Source organism: Oryzias melastigma, linkage group LG4 (assembly GCF_002922805.2).
Source record: "Oryzias melastigma strain HK-1 linkage group LG4, ASM292280v2, whole genome shotgun sequence".
In the NCBI taxonomy this organism is placed as follows: Eukaryota; Metazoa; Chordata; class Actinopteri; order Beloniformes; family Adrianichthyidae; genus Oryzias; species Oryzias melastigma.
In genome coordinates, this window is record NC_050515.1 from 1,963,911 (window position 1) to 1,981,399 (window position 17,489).

The following is a 17,489-nucleotide window of genomic DNA, read 5'->3' on the forward strand; positions in this document are numbered from 1 at the left end:
CACAAATCATGACATAATTTCAAGCTGCAAACTTCAGTGTGTTGAGCAGCTCTTTTAGGGTGTATTCAGACTGGACACATTTGGTTCGCTTAAAGTAAACTACAGTTAATTATTCCCGATAATCAGGAAAGAAATTTCAGTCTGAATCCACCCAAACAGACCTTGGTCCAGGACCAGGAGCCGCTCTCTTAACCAACTTTTAAGGTGGTCTTTGTTCATTTCCAATCGGACTGAGCTCCGGTTTGCTCTGAGTTTCCTAAGTCTGAATAGACTCCATGCTCTGAGTGGAACAATTGGACCAAACCGGCCGGGTATTATGGGATGTAAACACAGATACGCTTCTCACTTTCTTTCCTCGACAATCTTTGGTTGTGTCTGAATTCCCTCTACTTAACCCCTAACAACTAAAAAACTACAAAGTGCAGGACTATATAGTGACACAATGCTCACTACTTTTTTTTACATTTTTCTAAACACCAGATACGACGTCACCGATTTCACTAAGTGAAAATTGAATAAATGCAAACACTTCACAATGTTTATGATTCCACTGTGTTCTGATGGTGAAAATGTTGATGGTTTACTCAAATATTACATTTAAACATGTTTTTTGTTGATGAACCTGACGACAGACGTTCAAAATTGCTCAGTGAAATATAAAGTTCCTAGCTAATGACTGAAGAGATCTTTAGAGCTAAAACGATAAGATTCTATATACATTATAAAAAAAAGCTAAGCAATAAAATACAATACACAAAAAGTAATGAGTAATGTATAGCATATTGACAGTTATTGCACAGTTAAGTGTAGGTGTGTACAGGTTTTCTTGACTTAAAATGTATTTTTCCTTTTAAACAAAAATATACAGATGTATTCTTTCAGCTCCAACCAAATAAAGACAATTTATGGATGGTGATGATGTTGAACCCAGATGATGTCAAAATTAACGTTTCTATGGAATCCACTTTCACCAATCAGGAGTGGGCTTGTTGGAAGTCAACACCCTTTCTGCTTAAACAGATGAACAAGATTCGTCAAACATTTCAAACATTCTTTTGAGGCACCTTTTGTAACTCTCCCCAAACATCCCTCTCTCTTCTTCCCTCTTCTTCTTTTCCGTCTGGTCTGACAAAAAAAAAAAAAAATAATACAAATATGAACAATATAAATACAGTTTAGACTAAATTACAAAAGGAGTTCATACAAATATACACTTTGTGTAACTCCCTGTTGTAACAGTAAAATATGTCCAACACAAAAGACCTTCAGCTCTTATCCGTTTGCTCAGCTGTTAAGTTTTAAAAAGTATTTTGTCTTTTAATTATGATTTTGCTGTTTTAAACAATATAAAAAAAACGTTTTCTAGGACATAGTTTCTGCAGAGCAACAGGAGTTCATTAAAAAAAAAAATCACCTCTGAGTTGTGGGTGGGACCGTTGGCATGGAGTAAATCTTTCCTCCTTCCCATCATCCATCTGTTTATGAGCTCTCTCACTAGCTTACAGCCCCTCACACCCCCGAGCTAACATTAGCGGTGCAACAAAAGTGGCGATCAATATCCATCCGTACAGTTCTGATCCAGATTCCAGCTCAGACGAGGAAAAGCAAAGACGTTCATGGATCCATGTGTCAGCAGGTGGAAGAATCAGAATGGGGCGGAGCATAAAGCTTGTGGCTTACTGTAGTAACCTGTCCGTCACCCTTTTTCAACTGCGTTTTTTTTGTCTACTCCTAATTCACAATTTGAACAGAGAAACACTCAAATGTAATTTTAAGATTAATTTTCCTCACATATGTCTTCCATCATGAGAAAAATGCCACAAGAACACATTGAAAACACCAAAAATATGATTTTTATCAGTTTCTTTTAAGGTATCAGATTCATCAAGGTATCAAAAATATTAAAAACAATTTGTAAAACTACAAGAAGAACCTTTAAAATAGGATTCTTGCAAATGTTTCAAGCTTTTTTGTTTGTTTGAAGTCAGAGATGATTTAAGAGCTTTGACATATTATGTATTATCAAAAATGTTTTAAACTGAAGTTTTAGTAAAGAATGTTCTTCGTGCAGTTGCAAAATATATTTTTGAAGAAGAGTTTTTTTTCTGATTTAAAATTAGTTTTTCTTTGTTAAACTATTTAACTTCATTTTTATTAATTTTAGTCATCAACCAGTTTTGTTTCTGAAACAAAACTCTCATAATTTACAGTAGAAAGTTAAAGAAAGAACAGCCTTTGAGTGAGCTGATGCCCACACGGTCAGTTCTGGGAGAAGAGAAACTCGGTACAGAATAAGCATTCCTCCAGCTGAGCTGTGGAGAAGAGCAATCAGAAACTGTCAGGAGGAATAAAAGCTATTGAGAAATCTCCTCCTGTTAAGAGCCTATCCATAGACGTGCATGTTTGACTTGGCTGAGGAAAGCCTCTGAGTAAACACGTGCGCTCATTGATTTCTTATGCCGCTGTCATCTCCGTGCCAAATCACCTGCCTCTCCGTTGTAATGGCATTCCATAGCACACCGGCTTAGCTTACAAAAGCCGTTTTTCCCTTATAAACACAAGGATGCTTTACATCTGTGGGGGGGGGGGCAGAAAAATATTTCCAGGAAAGGGTTTGACCTGGAAAATGTAACAGAAAAAGTTAAAATTTAAGCATAAATGACAACTTTTGCTTTTTTTAATTGATTTAAATATCATTAACAGTCTTCACGAGATGTTCCAATGGCTGTTCATAACTTTGAGTGTGTTTTTATATTTAAAAATGCATAAATGCATCAATTTTATTGCTTTTCTGTCAAATTATCAAGCCTTTAATACTTTTAAACGTATTTACTCACTACAGAGCTAATAAATTAGTATTTTTTTCTGGCAACACTGCAGACAAACAAAACAGAATTTGATCAGAGACGTTTGCATTTATTAGGATTTGAATCAGCTGCTGACATGACCACGTTTCTAATCTGTTTGATCAGCTTTACACAGATGAATTAAATCTTTTATTTTCTAAATTTACAATTAAGGGTGTCAAACTCAAACACACAAGGTCCAAAATCCAAAATACACCATAGGTCGCGGGCCAAACAGGATACACATTTATTGAACACTGTAAAGCTTAATTTTTAAAACTTGAAAACAGTAACTTTTTAACATAATTATGAACTAGATATATCGAATTTCCTGCAATAATGTTAATGCAAATGCTGTAAGCTGAATTTGGCTGCTGAAGTTGTTAGTGCTGATAGCTGAGGATGCTGAAATTGATAGCTAAAATCACTGAAGCTGATAGCTGATAATGTTGAATCTGAAAGCCAGCTAAAATATTAGCTAAATGTCAAATTAGCCTAAAAAGCTGAAAAAAACTTAGGTTAGCAGAAACAGCTAGCATGTAGCTGAATTATTAGCCTAACTCTAAAACAGCCTAAAAAAACTTTAAAAATTAGCCAAAACAGCTAGCATGTGGCTTAAATATTAGTTAAACTCCAGAAAAAAAAAATATAGTGCAAAAAGCTAGCAGAATTCCAATTCTTAAAGCTTTAAAACTGTAACTTTTTAACATAATTATGAATAATAAAAAGGCAGGAATATTAACCCAGAATAAATCAACTTAAACCTTAAATAACTTTCAATATTTTGCCCTCCATGAAAAAAAAAAAAAGTCAAAATTCTACAAGTTAAAAATGAGCGCAAGATAACATCGGGACATTAATAACAATAAAATAAAATGATCTGAAGGGCCGGATAGAATTACCCGGAGGGCCGAATTCGGCCCCCGGGCCTTGACTTTGACACACGTGCTTTAAAGGAAACAAAAAAACTATATTTACTGGATTTTGGCTGAGATTGTTTTTTCTTGATGATTTCTTCATTCTCACCCCTCAACTAGATCTGTATCTTCCTGTCTTTTTGCTGCATTTAATAGAACTAAAGTTTGAGTAGTTGTTATTGCCCTCAGGACCAACAAAATCCCTTCTTGGGGATTTTTCTTGCAGGTAATGGTTTCAGCAGCTGTCAGGCCAACAGGAAGAAGTGTTGCGCGAAAAATGGCAGTCATTACTGATAGCCAAAAGTCGAGATCTTTGAGAAAACTCACAGAGAGCAAAGGAAACACAAGTCTGTTGTATCAGCTCGCCAAAATGGAAACAGCCGGGTGGCTGAGAGGCTCAGAGAACGAGTGTCAGTGAAGCCGGGAGCAGCCAAGGCCCTTCAAAGCCTCTGTAGTCAGCCGTGGTGACGGCCAATCCAAGCACTTGAGAGCGGTGTGAATGGCTTTTTAATGCCTGCTAACAGCCGGGGTATTTAGTGGGATGGCAGGGTGGATAAAGGGCTGTGCTGAGGGATGGGAAGAATGGGAAAGGATGAGAGGAACAACAATGTTTGGACAAGAGGTCCCGGCTGACCGCTGAACGTACACCGCTGCCCTCCTGCAGGCTCATGAGGCCACAGAACCTCAGTGCAATCGGAGTTTCATGCTATTAGAGATTGCATAAGTTCACTAATAGCCTAACCCTCATTCATTATGCTTGTGTCTCAATGTTTTCCTTCAGATCCTGTAATTATTCCTGATAATGACACAGATGAGGAGGAAATTATGTGGAATCCAGAGAGATAATTGCCTTGATTTCTTTACCACCTATAGATGAATGTCCAGATGGCTCCTGATTATACAGTCCATTAAAAGAGAGGTAGTCTCCGAGTCTTCCCAGTCGTTATGAGAAAACCTCAGAATCCATAACAATCTTTAAAACTATTCCATTGCTTTTTTCAGAAGGGAGACTTTGGCTTACCTGGGTTTGACTTGAACTGATCTTTTATCTAGATTTTAGACATTGTTCTGCAACAGATAAAAATATGTTTTTTCAATGTATTACAAATAATTATTTACAAGAAGGACAGAATAAAAATGGGTCCAGGGCACAATTCAACTCTAAAAAATGTATCTATGTAGTCCAATAGTACAACACAGTAGTCTCAAAGGGCATCACACTGATAATTGTTGCCAAAAGTATAAAATCAATCATAAAGTATAAGCAATAGCTGATTGCTAAACAAACTAAACTAAACTGGGCATCCCTCCTCCTTCTCGGTAAGGAAAAATTCCTAAGAAAATGAATTCTGGGACCCAAAAAATAAGAAACCTTTTGGATCCTCTCCCAGGCGGACAGGTGATGTACCAGGACTGTTAAAGAAGAATAAGCTTATCTAACTCTACAACAACATGTCTGAATAATGTAACAGATTGGCTTCATCCAGATGGAGCTGGGATAGGTGGGGGCGTGAGATTTGCCAGAGGCGAGGTCCACTGCCAAGAACAGGAGCACAGACGATCCACCTGGAATGTCTCGAGGAACAACACATGAATCGCACTGCACCAAACAGCGGAATGGAGAACCAAATGAAAAATAGATGATAAAGATAGAGGAGTACTTTCCTCAGCTTCTAGCTTTTTGAAGCCTACTAGCAACATATTATTATTGAAATGTATTTCAACCATGTCAATAGTAACTTGCATTGCAAGATATCATGTATAGCGAGATGATCCTATATGGCACATTGTGTCTTAGTTTGAAAATAAGTCTGTTCTAAGTTATAAACTGTTTTGTATTTGAAAAAAAAGAAAGGTTATGTTCTCTTTTTGTCAATTCATACAATGGGACGTGCAGAAAGTGATGCGGAGGGGGCCCGAAAATATATCCAAATATGACGAGTTGGGAGTGAGAATGTGTTGATAAAAGAGGTTGTGTCTGACCATAACACAACCCTCACAAGATTTTCAAACACACTTTGCAATATTATTGAGCCCGACAATGACAAGTTGAATCAATATGAATTAAAAAAAATACTCAGAAATGCAGTTTTAATCTTAAATTATTTTACATTTGTCCTCCATCATGAGAGAAATACTACAAGAACATGCTAAAAACGCCATTTTCATTGGGTTGGGTCTTTAAGAAAGTATAAAAACTTCACGTTTCTGTCTGGGCTCAGGCCTGGAAATGTGAGGGGAGTATATATGAGAATGATTGGGACAATCTGATGAAATATAAAGTCTGTCTTTCTTTGATTACTTTATATCTTGTAATGTTACTTTTCTATTTAATATTTGCAGACTTTTACACAAACAGTTGGGAGGTATTTATGTTCTCTGCGCGTTTGGGAATGTTATCTGACGTTTGTTAAAACTCTTACTCTGGACGTTGATACAAACCGTCTCTAAACCTTGGCAGGAAAAGCATCCCTGATTTGTCTTGATTATTTTGTTAGTAACTCGCTGGATTTGGTCAAACTTCTTCGATTTTGAATTGAAAGCTAGCTTGACAGTGTGCTGTTTTAGTTTCTCCTTTTCACAGATCACCCACAATGATACATTTGGATATTAGGGCTGATTTATATCTGTTCTAAGAATTCCATCCGCCTAACCTGGGATGCTTCAGAGCAAACAGACGAGGGTTTTTTTTTTTTTTTCACAGTTCTGGGGGGGAAAAAAAACTGGAATTTTTCAGAATCGAATGCTTATCTTGGATCTGCCGCAGTCATCAGCGCAGTAGCGCCTGTGGATGAAGTCAGTTTGAAGCCTGTCTGGCTCTGGTTGGGCACCGCTGCCCACCCAGGCAGACCTGCTGATCTGGCTCATGTAAAGCAGGAACTCTACTTTGTCTCTGGGAGAAACACAAATAAATTCCTTTTAATCAGCAGCGGGTTCTTCGGGGGCTCCTTTGGAAAGAATGTAATCGAATCTTAAGGTAACATTATTCATTAGGTAAATGTGGCATGGAACGCTTCACTTCTGCCTCTGTCGGCTGGCCTTTGATGGAGTCATCTTTTTCTAGTTTGGGTGAAAACACAAAATGTTCAGCGTTGAAGGAGGACTGCACTTTGAAACTGGAGTTTGTCTTGGGAAAGTTGTGCAGCATAAAAAGACCAATTCTAATGTGTTTGGGGGACTTTTTTTTGGATAATGGAGGACACCAGGGCTGCCACGATAAGTCAATTAGTCAATAATTTAACAGTCAATTAGTCTTTTTTTTTTTTTTTTTTTTAATCTTAAAACCATAGTTTCTAATGCCACGTCTACCTTAGTCTTTGACACACATGCACAGTGGTGCTAACCCGGGTCAGTAATATGTCACAGGAAGTTCTAGGAAGACACTGGGACCATAGCAACATGCTAACAGGGCTTAAAAGGGGGAAACTTAAAAATAAAAACGACAAAAGTGCCCAATGCTATATCTTCAAGGCACAGACAGCAGGCGCTGCAAACAGCTCTGACCTTTTTCCGGCAGCTCGCCTGACTCAAATCTCGTGGGGGATGACCAAATCTTATGGGTCACAACTCAAGTCTCTTGGCTCGCGACTCAAATCTTGTGGGTCACAACCAAATCTTGTAGGTGTTGACTCAAATCTCATTGGTTACAAAGGAAATTTTGTGGGTCAAACCAAATCTCATGGGTCATGACCAAACCTTGTGGCTCGCAACCAAATCTCATGGGTCGCTTCTAAAATTTCGTGGGTTGCCTCTCAAATCTCAGGAGTCAGGATCAAATGTCATAGGTTGCAAGCCAAATCACGTGGGTCGCGACTCAAATCTCCTGGGTCACCAAGCTCCTTGCTCCGCCCCATTTGGATGCATTCCCTTGGAGACAAATAGATCCATGAACGTCTTTGTTTTCCTCATCTGAGCTGGATTTGTCTCTAATCTGAATAGCTCCAATGTCTCTCTCCATTTTTGGTGCACTGTTAGTGTTAGCATGGAGGTGTGAGGGGCTGTTAGGTAATGGGACAGCACTTAAACAGATGGGTGATGGGAAGGGTGCGGGTTTAATCCACACCAACAGTCCCGCCAACAACTCAGAGGTGAATTGTTAATGAACTCCTGCCACTCTGCAGAAACTAAGTCCTATTAAACAAAACTTTCTAAACCATGTTTGCAAACAATAGCGTTATCATAGTTAAAGTGGGACTTTAACAAATGATGAAATGTAAATTCTTTAATATCATGACATATCTTGGCTCTCAGAGTTTTAAAGGAAAAGGTCCTGAGCTCCGGCGCTCTGAAAGTGGATCTAAATGTGACCGCTAACGAGGATGCCAATCCTAACCGGGACTAACAGTCCGGTGCAATGGGAGCTGATGTCTGCATGAGGGTTGGGTGTCAGAGCGTGCCAAATATATGTGTGCATTTATTATGAGAAGGCAAACATCCCTGGTGGACCCTAATAGCTCTTCTTTTTTTCTCATGCATGCATGCAGGAATGTGCCCAGATAAACACTCGCAGAGAGAGGCTTGAGCTGCAGGCACACACAATCGCTCCAGCTCGACATCCATCAATCAGTCAGCAATAATAATATTTAGAAACATAAGGTATAAATGCTCCGCATTAGACTGCATGGTCGCAGCTTTCTCCACTCCTCAGTCTGCGCTCAGATGGGAAGCAGATGCATGCTGAGGGTCCTCAAAGAGACAAAATGAAAGACATGAGGAGGAATGAACCACAGGAAGGCCAAGTGGCAGCGTTAAAGACGGGAGAGGCTGAGGAGACATGAGACACTGGGGGGGCTTAAGAGAAAGTGAAAGAGAGGCCAGCAGACGGGGAGACGAAGATAAAGTCAAGCTGGGGTCAGGCTGGGAGCGAGGGAACCGTCAGCCATTTTCAGATGAAAGGAATCCAATCCTCTCAATGATAAACATGTGTCTGTGTCGCCCGTCCCGGGACGCCGTTCCCGCCCCGCATGTGTGTGCACGGTGCGACTGCGCCACGGCAGACACGACTCTGATGAAGATATGCTCCTCGACACACGACACCTCATCCTCCATTTTGGCAGCGGGCGAGGAAACGGGCCGTGGGGGTGTCGGCTGACGAAAGCCATCAAGCAGCAGATAGCGGAAGGGTTTCTGCACCCTCCCCACCAGCCCCCCCGGGCTTTAGTCCGCTGGCAGGAGCTTGGATCCCCGGATCCACCGCCGCATTGTTCTTTTCTGTTTTAGGTTGAAGCCTTTCAACAGGATTAACGACACCTGGGGTTACGGGTATATTCAGACTGGACACGTTTGGTTCATCTGAAGATCCAGAGTCAGAGTTTGATTCCCCTGATAATCAGGAGCAAAGTTTCAGTCTGAATACACCCATCGGACTCTGGATCGGGACCAGGAACCGCTCTAGGACCAATCTTTTAAGGAGGTGGTTCGTTTCCAATTGGACTGATCGGTTCGCTGAGATTCCTCCCCAGCCAGCAAAGCCAGGTGGGCCCCATATGGTTTAGAAGTGGCCTGATTGGGTTTGTCCCCAGTGTCCGTTGTGGCCCCCCCTGTGTTCGCCCACACTGACTAGGGTGGGGACTCAGTGGGTTAGCATGCTACGCTAGCCATATGCCCAGTGGTCAGCATAGCAAGCTAGCGAGGTCCACTGTAGCAAGCTACAAGATTTACGCTAGCAAGACAGAGACATCATATTCAGACGGGGGGGGGGGAGATCAGGCAGCTCTGCTCCAAAAGCCACGCCTCCTCAGAGGAAAATTTTGGAAACTGAGGCTTCAGATCAACATGAAAATTTGCTTTTTAAGACATTTAGGTAGTGGGATTTTGGTTAAAAACTTCATAATCACAATTAAAACTCCACTGGGATTGTTTTTTTTTTTTTTATTAAAAAAATGTCATGGGGGGACTTTAACCCAAAATTTGCAAAAACCAACAAAAACAGACTCGTATTCTCGTTCTGTCTGGCAAAGAAGAACAATGAGAGAGCTGAAACACTAAGTGAGGAAACGAAAACATTTGTTGTTGATTGTTGTTTTAAGAAAAATGATTAGTGTTAGAATTAAGGTGAAGATGGACAGAAACACATGAACGAAGGAGGAGAACGATTAAGTTTATTTTCTGGAGCTTTCTCATGATCTTAAGCTTGATATTGCTGTTTTTGATAGTTTGTGAGACTATGACTGATTTGAAAACCTGCGTTTGTTTATTTGTGCATTACTTCCTCTATGGTGTCTGCAGATTTATTTGTGGGAGCTGCAGACTACACTTTCCATTCCTCCTTTGTGACCCTCATCTGCGCTGAGCATCCGTCAGCAGGCTCTTGTGTTTTTGTGAGTGTAGTGAAACCGCAGCTGCTCACCCGTAACCACGCCGACGATCGGGTCAGCGGCGCACACTGATGCGTGCAGCAGAACGCTTGTAGACAAACACCCACAGACTCTGGCAGAGCTGGATGCAGCTCACTTCCTCTGACAGATTGTGTTGTGTGTGAGGTCTGTATCTGCGCGACACTGAAAACTCAGCGGCTGCAGCTTCAACTTCAGCACTTAATTACTTCCAAGGCTGTGTGACCTGAGCTACACCAACAGTGACTCAGTAAAATCCCAGAGTTAATCAAGATAGGCTTTGGCCCAGCAGGGAGTTTGCTGTGATGGAAACTGAGCTTTGGGTGTGGGCAAAAAAATAAAAAGAAAAAATCTTCTTGCATGTTCAGAAAACAAAACAGTTTGATTACATGCAACAATGCTAGTATGAATGCTTTTTGCTGAAAGTGGACAGTGAAGATGCTGAAAATGGTGACAATTTACTTTTAATTACTGAACGGATTTGCTGAAAATGCAAAAGCTATTTGCAAAATGTTACATTTTCTGAAAGACTGGAAATTTCATTAAAGAACAATGAAAGAGGGTTGAAGTTGACCTCAATTTCTGAAAAAAAAAATATTAAAATTGCTTAAAAAACCCTTATACATTCCAAGTTTTCATAAATATGTATTGTGTTGCTTGCATAAACTCTAAATTAGAACCAAAAAAAACCTCAGTAGATGTCAAATTAGCGAAAAAAATCTTAGCTCATTGCTTAAATACTAGCAAAACTCCAAAATATCATAAAACTCCTCAGTAAACTAAATTTGCCAAAACTGTTTGCCAGTTGCTAAAATAGAAGCTAAACTCCACCTTAGCATAAAAAAATCTTAGTAGCTGCCAAATAATCCAGAATAGTTAGTTCATTGCTTAAATACTAGCAAAACTCCAAAATAGTCTAAAATTCCTCGTTAAACTAAATTAGTCAAAACTCTTAGCATGTTGCTAAATAGAAGCTAAACTTTAAATTAGCCTAAAAACCCAAGTAGATGCCAAATTAGCCAAAACCGTTAGCATGTTTCTAAAATATTAGCTAAACTCCGTTTTTTTAATGACTATAAAAGATGAAAACATAGCACAAGAAAATATTTACCGGTAAAAACTTGTTGCTAATCTACTTAAAATTCTGAAATTTGAAGACTTTCTCATTCATTTCCTATGGGGCACATTTTGCTTAATATTTAAAAAGTTTATGAATACCAAAAATTCAAGCAGTAATGTCCTAACGAGCTGAACGTTTGGATATTAAGATTGCTGAAATCATTGAAAGTATGATTGAGTTTTTATGTGCCTAAAAACATACGGAAAGGAGCAGAAGGATCACTATTGTGTGAATGTTTACTAAACAATCACACAATAACTGGAACAAATGTAATGAATTTGTGAAGAGAAAGAACGAAACGAGAAGATGAGCACACAAACAAACAAGCTGCGACTCTTTCAGAGTCAGTGTGGCTGGATTGGATGATCGTACATTCAGTCAGACTTTGCTTATCGAGTTGAGACGTTTATGAGACTTTAAGAACACGTTTGCGTCTCTCTGGCTCCAGCAAATGCAGACCGGTGACCTGCAGTCTCAGGGAGTGATTCAGGCGGGAGATAACACCGAGGTTAGACGGAGGTCACGAAGCAGAGTGTGCATGTGTGTGTGCACGTGTCAAACACTTTCCCGTGTGTTGGTGAGAAGCATCTAAACTTTAACTTTCTGTCTGGCATCTTTCATTTCCCGTCTTTGAAGTGAAAAAAATGTTTAATAAATGTTAAAACATAAAGAATGTTAGTGGATCCAGCAGATTGTAGAAGATTGCTGTGTGAATGTTATCCAGCTACCAGCCACATTTCCAATCAAACCCTCTTTTGGTAAATGATTGACAGATACATTTATTGGATAAATAAAGCTATTAAAGACCCATTCCAATGACAAGGATTTAAAAACAACATTTTTAACATGTTTTTTGTGCCTTTTTCTATTGATGGAGGACATATAAAAGATTAAAACTGTATTTTTGAGTATTTCTTATTCAAATTGTTGTGAATCAGGAGCAGACAAAAAACTGACCATATTTGTGACATAGAAAATACACTGGGCTGGCTCCGCCCCATTCTGGTGCATCCACTTGCAGACGAGAAGATCTATGAAGGTCTTTGTAAGTTGAAATCTAGGGAAAGGGTCATGGAGAGAGGAGGAACGCCGGTTTCCAAGACAACGGGCTCTGCTTATCACACTTTCAGCGGATTGTTTTGGTTCAGTCTAAGGGAGTGTGCCCTCGGCTCAGGGTCCCTGGTCACAGATGATGTGCAGACACTGGCAGACACAGCTTCTACCTGCCTGCCGAATGTCCAGGTGCTGCTTTATGGCGGAATATTCACTGATCAGGTTCATTTTCGGGGTTTCCTCCAAGTCGAGCTCTAATTCGTAATAAGGGAGCCCAGAGAAAAGTGTCTCTTGGTGAGACTACAGGAGGAAGACAACAGTATAAAGACTACAGGTTTTGGGATTTTGGCTAAAACCGTCAGAATCAGAATCAAAAGACCACCAGATGTTGAAAATAGATAAAAGGATGATCAGAGTGGAAGTTTAAATTACATTTTCGTTATGTTAGTATGAGCACAAACACACAACTTTTTAGTAAAGTACTCCTATAGGGGAAGGATAACTGCAATAACCAACAAGAACCGTGTCTGCCTTTGCAGCTTTTCAACTAGAGGGTTACACTTTATTTTAAAAAACCCATGAGTTTCTGAATTGACAATTTGCTTTAAAGTGTACACAGTCAGTGTACACAACTTGGTCAGAAAGCGGTTTCCAGTCGCAAAGTTCACAAGTTTTCTGAAACACAAACTATTCCGGCAGCGCCCATGTCACCACAGGAAATGACATCATTGACTAAGTCTAAGAACTGTCTGACTTCTGGCTCCAATGAAATGAAACCAATTCAGTCGCCATTTTTTTGCAGTCCAGATGCCGCCATGTTGGATTAATCTGAGCTAGTTAGAGTCTACATTTCTATGGCAACCACTCTGACCAATAAGGAGTGAGCTTGTTGAAAGTTCACACACCAATACTACTTGAAGGCAGGCTAAGGGCTCCGCCTACTGCCATTAGGGCATCTGATTGGTCAGTTTATAAGCAGATCTACAGAAAAAACATGAAAAATAGGATGACTGAGTAACAGCTGTTTGTTACTCTATGGGAATTTTTTGCCTCTTGGAGCCACTTCATGTTTGGAAGGCCAGGGGGGGAGGGGTCATTTAGTCCAGTTCTTATATACAGTCAATGGATGACAGCCTCTGTGGAGTGTTATCCTCTTTCAATGTAACAGCCAGTCTGTCTCAAAGTCAAGGATCAACATTTCTTTTTTTTCTGAGTCCCGAGTGTTTTATGAGTGTCAACTTTGCAGATGAAAAGTGGCCGACAAATACTGTAACTAAAAATAAATGAATCGATAATCGCAATTGACAAATTTTTGTTGTAATCTTGAGACAGTTTGAAAACGTCCTTTTATTTTAATGAACACTTAAAAAAGTTTATCGTTTTATTTGATTGTGTTTAGGAAGATTGTCAACTGCAAAGAATGATTTGTAAGTGGGTAAACGTTAGCATGTTTATGATAACAAGGGAAATGCGAATTACAAAGTTCAATTTGGAATTTTCCCTTCTAGCTTTGGAAGATGAATCTTTACTGTCACTCTGTGGTTGCTTGATATGGGGCCAAACCTTCGATAGAAACTGTTGGTCATGTCTATGATCCATTTGCATGCAGGAAACTCTTAGTCCTGCAATGGGGAAACTCAGGTGTTTGTATTTTAGCGGGTGGCTAACGCTAAAGTCAGATCATGGCGGGGCTGTCGGGTTTACTGAGTAAACCTCGGCTGGCTCGTGAACGCGCTTCACCACCGCGAGCGAGTCTGTGCTGCACATGAGAGCTTTGAAGTTTCTGCATTCCTTCTTCTTTCTGGCAGAATCTCAAAAGTTTCCCATTTATGAGTCTTTAAAATACATTTAATCAGACACAATGAAACTGAAAGCCTGGATTACAGTGGACAATGATGGAGGTAAGCATACTTTATATGTTTTCAGTTTCATAAACCAGCAGAGTTCTCTCTAAACTCTGGCAAACTTTTATTGGCATCAGCAGTGAGCTCCCTCCTGTGTTTACAAGGTCCGACCCGTATTTATCTACGGCTGTTGTGCCTGTGATTGGGCAGAAGAGCCCGATTGTTCACGGAGGAGTTTTCTTCATAAGTGAGAGGCAAAGGCCGCCCTCACAGAGACATTTCAACCACCTCATTCAAGCCCAGCTCTGTCTCTTTGTGCCCGACACATCACAGCCTCGCTCTGTGTGCGTCTCTTTTTCTGCAGGGCGAATAGACTCGCGTGAAATTGGACATTTCTCCTGCTGATTTGCCGTGAAATGGTGTGCTTGTGTGGGATTACTCTGTTAGCCTGGACATTAGCCTCACAGATCCGTAACAGACAGGGAGGAAGCGAGAAGAGGAGGGGACGCTGGCTGCAGCCGACGCTGTTCACAATCACAGCTCTGTGCGATGAGGACAAACTTGAAGGTGAAGATAGACGAATATGGAAACAAAAACACGTGCGCACAAGCTCCAAGTGACACGCTCATGCTTCTTCGATAAATAAAGAAGAAGAAGTGGCGTCTGTGAAAGGGAAGGAGAAAGACGAGCTGTGAAGTCCACGGCTAAACTAATGAAAGAAAACAGACCTTTGAGCGTTTTAAAGACCCACTGCGATCAACTTCTGATCTGTTTTCAAAGTCTTCTCAATTATTATGCCATTTTTAGCCAAAATAAAGAACAACTTTCACTTTCTAGGACATAGTTTCTGCAGAGCGGCAGGAGTTCATTAGAAATTCACTTCGGAGTTAGCCTACCCTTGTTTCCCATCATCCCTTTGTTTTAACGCTCTGTTGCTAGTTCAGGCTATGGTCATGCGACCTAAAAACATGTTTCTCTCTGAGGCGGAATTTGTAATCAGGAAGCATCCGTCGCATTTCTGTGCGCTGCATGGCGGTCATGGAGGTTTTACGAAAAAGTTTCAATTTTACAGCTTTTGAATGATTTTTTTTACACTTGTCAGTGGCCGCCCTGGTGTGTTTGGAGGTCAGAGGTGGGTGGTACAAAGGCAGCAGAACGATCTTTTTTTAACCTTCATCTAAAGGGTAACCAAACCGTAAGTCAACATTTTTTGTCTGTTGGACTCCATAGATGAGGCTTTGAAAGTGCTATTTGTTGATCTTTGCCAAATTTTTAACAAATTATAATAAACATGTTTAATTCTTTAAAATATAGCCAAAAACCGCCTGTGTGCTGCCCCCTAAAGGTTAAAACGAGGTATTATTGTTATTTTTTTATCATTGGTCAAACCATTTAACTCACTTAAGAAGTCTCACGTCATGATCTGAAGCTCCAGTAATGATAACAGTCCTGCCCCAAGCCCCGCCCCTCTGACTGGATTTTAGAAATTTAGGCTGTGGGTGGAGTCAGGCTCCAACTTCCTGGTTTGGTGACCCTTTAATTCTTTAAAATATAACCAAAAACCGCCTGTGTGGTTCCCCCTACAGGTTTAAACAATGTATTATTGCTATTTTTCATCATTGGTCAAACCATTTAAGTCATTTCAGAAGTCATGATCTGAAGCTCCAGTAATGATAACAGTCCTGCCCCAAGCCCCGCCCCTCTGAATGGATTTTCCAATTTCAGTTGTGGGTGGAGTCAGCCTCCAACTTCCCTGTTTGGTTACCCTTTAACCAGGTGAAGCCCATTGCGATCAACATCACTTTTTCAAGGGAGACGTGGCTAAGAGGTCGGCACCACCTGTCACATAGACCAGATGACCCCACCCTTATATTGATGTGTGACCCCTCCCATGACAAAGGTGGGCAGGATTTACTTATGGTATGTCTGCCACAGACGTCAGTGAAGATAAAACAATTCGATACATAAAGGATTTAACTAACTTTTTAGCGATACGATACAGTCCCATTCTTTTACTGAAAATGCTCAAATCTACATATTTCTTATTTATATGTTGTTTAAAGGTATAAATAAAAGCATTTGACACAGAAATGTATTCAGGTATTAACTTAGAAGAAGCTAGCTTATGATTGAACGTCTTTTTGTTTGCATCACATGTACATTAAAAGACAAAGACAATAGAAAAAAACAAACTGGAGTTTGACAGAAATCAATTATTTACTTCTTGATTTATTTTACACCTTTTAACCAACATAATCTTGTCCATATCTGAGGTTTTCGATCAATAGTGCAGTTGCTCGATCAATTTTCAATACGCATCTATTTTTTACATCCCTAACCGATACTGTTGTTACTACCGGATCGATTTTTCGATGCGTATCTAATATCTTTTACATCCCTATAAAAAGTAATTGAATAAAAGTTCAGTGCACTGTCTGTGGGGTCCAGATGACCCCACTTTTAATGTAAACATGTCTAGGGTTAAAGGGGCCATACTGTGAAAAATCTACTTTTTTAAAGGTTTTAAATGCATTAGACTGTTCATTCCTCACCATAAAGAACCTCAAAGTGGTATTTTCATCCGTTCACGTACTTCTGAGTAATCCTCTAAAAACTGCGCTGTCTGCAGCAGCCCCTCCCACTCCCACAAAAACGAGCGGGTCCTCACGATCCGACGTCACAGAGTGAGACCGCCCCTTTCAGGAAGAGTCTGCTCTGCCAGCACCGCCCCCATTCCAACACCAACACCCAATTTCTCCACAGAGCTAGTGGTGATCGGCAAAAAAAAGAACTTTTATTTTAGATCCGGAATACCGTATATCTTCCAGTTGTGTCCCGTCTTCACTAAATCCAAGCTAAAACAAGTGTTCGTTACTTTAGAGGCGGGGCCCCTTTAAGACCACCCCCCAGAAACTTCTTAGTCTGAAATATTTCCTTCATTAAATGTTTGTTTCCTGCAGCAGATTATGAGCTGCTCTCATGCTTCAGATCAGGGGTTCCTAAACTTGTTCTTGTGAGGGCCATATAACTTTTTTCTTCTCTGATGTGGAGCCGCGGTCGGTTTGTAGGATAACAGGAAGAGCGCAACAATCAAAGCTCAAACGAAAACATTTACGCTTTTCCAGAAAGCCACACATAGCCAAAATTTAAATGATTTATTCTGTAATCTTCATGGAAAAAAATAATGTCAAAACATTTAAAAAACTAGATATATAGCTACATATAGCAACGATAGTGCTAGTGTGAGTGCTGTAAGCTGAATTTGGCCGCTGAAGATGCTGAAATTGATAGTTAAAAACGCTGAAGCTGATAGCTGGCTAAAATATTAGCAAAAGGAAAAATTAGCCTAAAAAACAGAAAGAAAATCTAAATTA

At 40.1% G+C, this 17,489-nt stretch overlaps 2 protein-coding genes across 4 annotated transcripts in view; one reads left to right on the plus strand and one right to left on the minus strand.

Annotated features, from left to right (window-relative positions):
- Nucleotides 1-17,489, minus strand: part of scyl3 (SCY1-like, kinase-like 3) — a 113,424-nt gene that overhangs the window by 75,498 nt on the left and 20,437 nt on the right. Inside the window, exon 1 of one of the 2 annotated variants that reach the window (XM_036211420.1) lies at nt 1,065-1,101. The exons of the other annotated variant lie outside the window; for it this stretch is intronic. The gene's annotated coding sequence lies outside the window, so the exon portion shown is untranslated. Of the gene's footprint in view, nt 1-1,064; nt 1,102-17,489 lie in introns of those variants that run through there. 2 annotated transcript variants of the gene reach the window in all.
- The window catches only part of trabd2b (TraB domain containing 2B), an 84,409-nt gene that overhangs the window by 24,017 nt on the left and 42,903 nt on the right, over nt 1-17,489 (plus strand). The window lies entirely within an intron of this gene.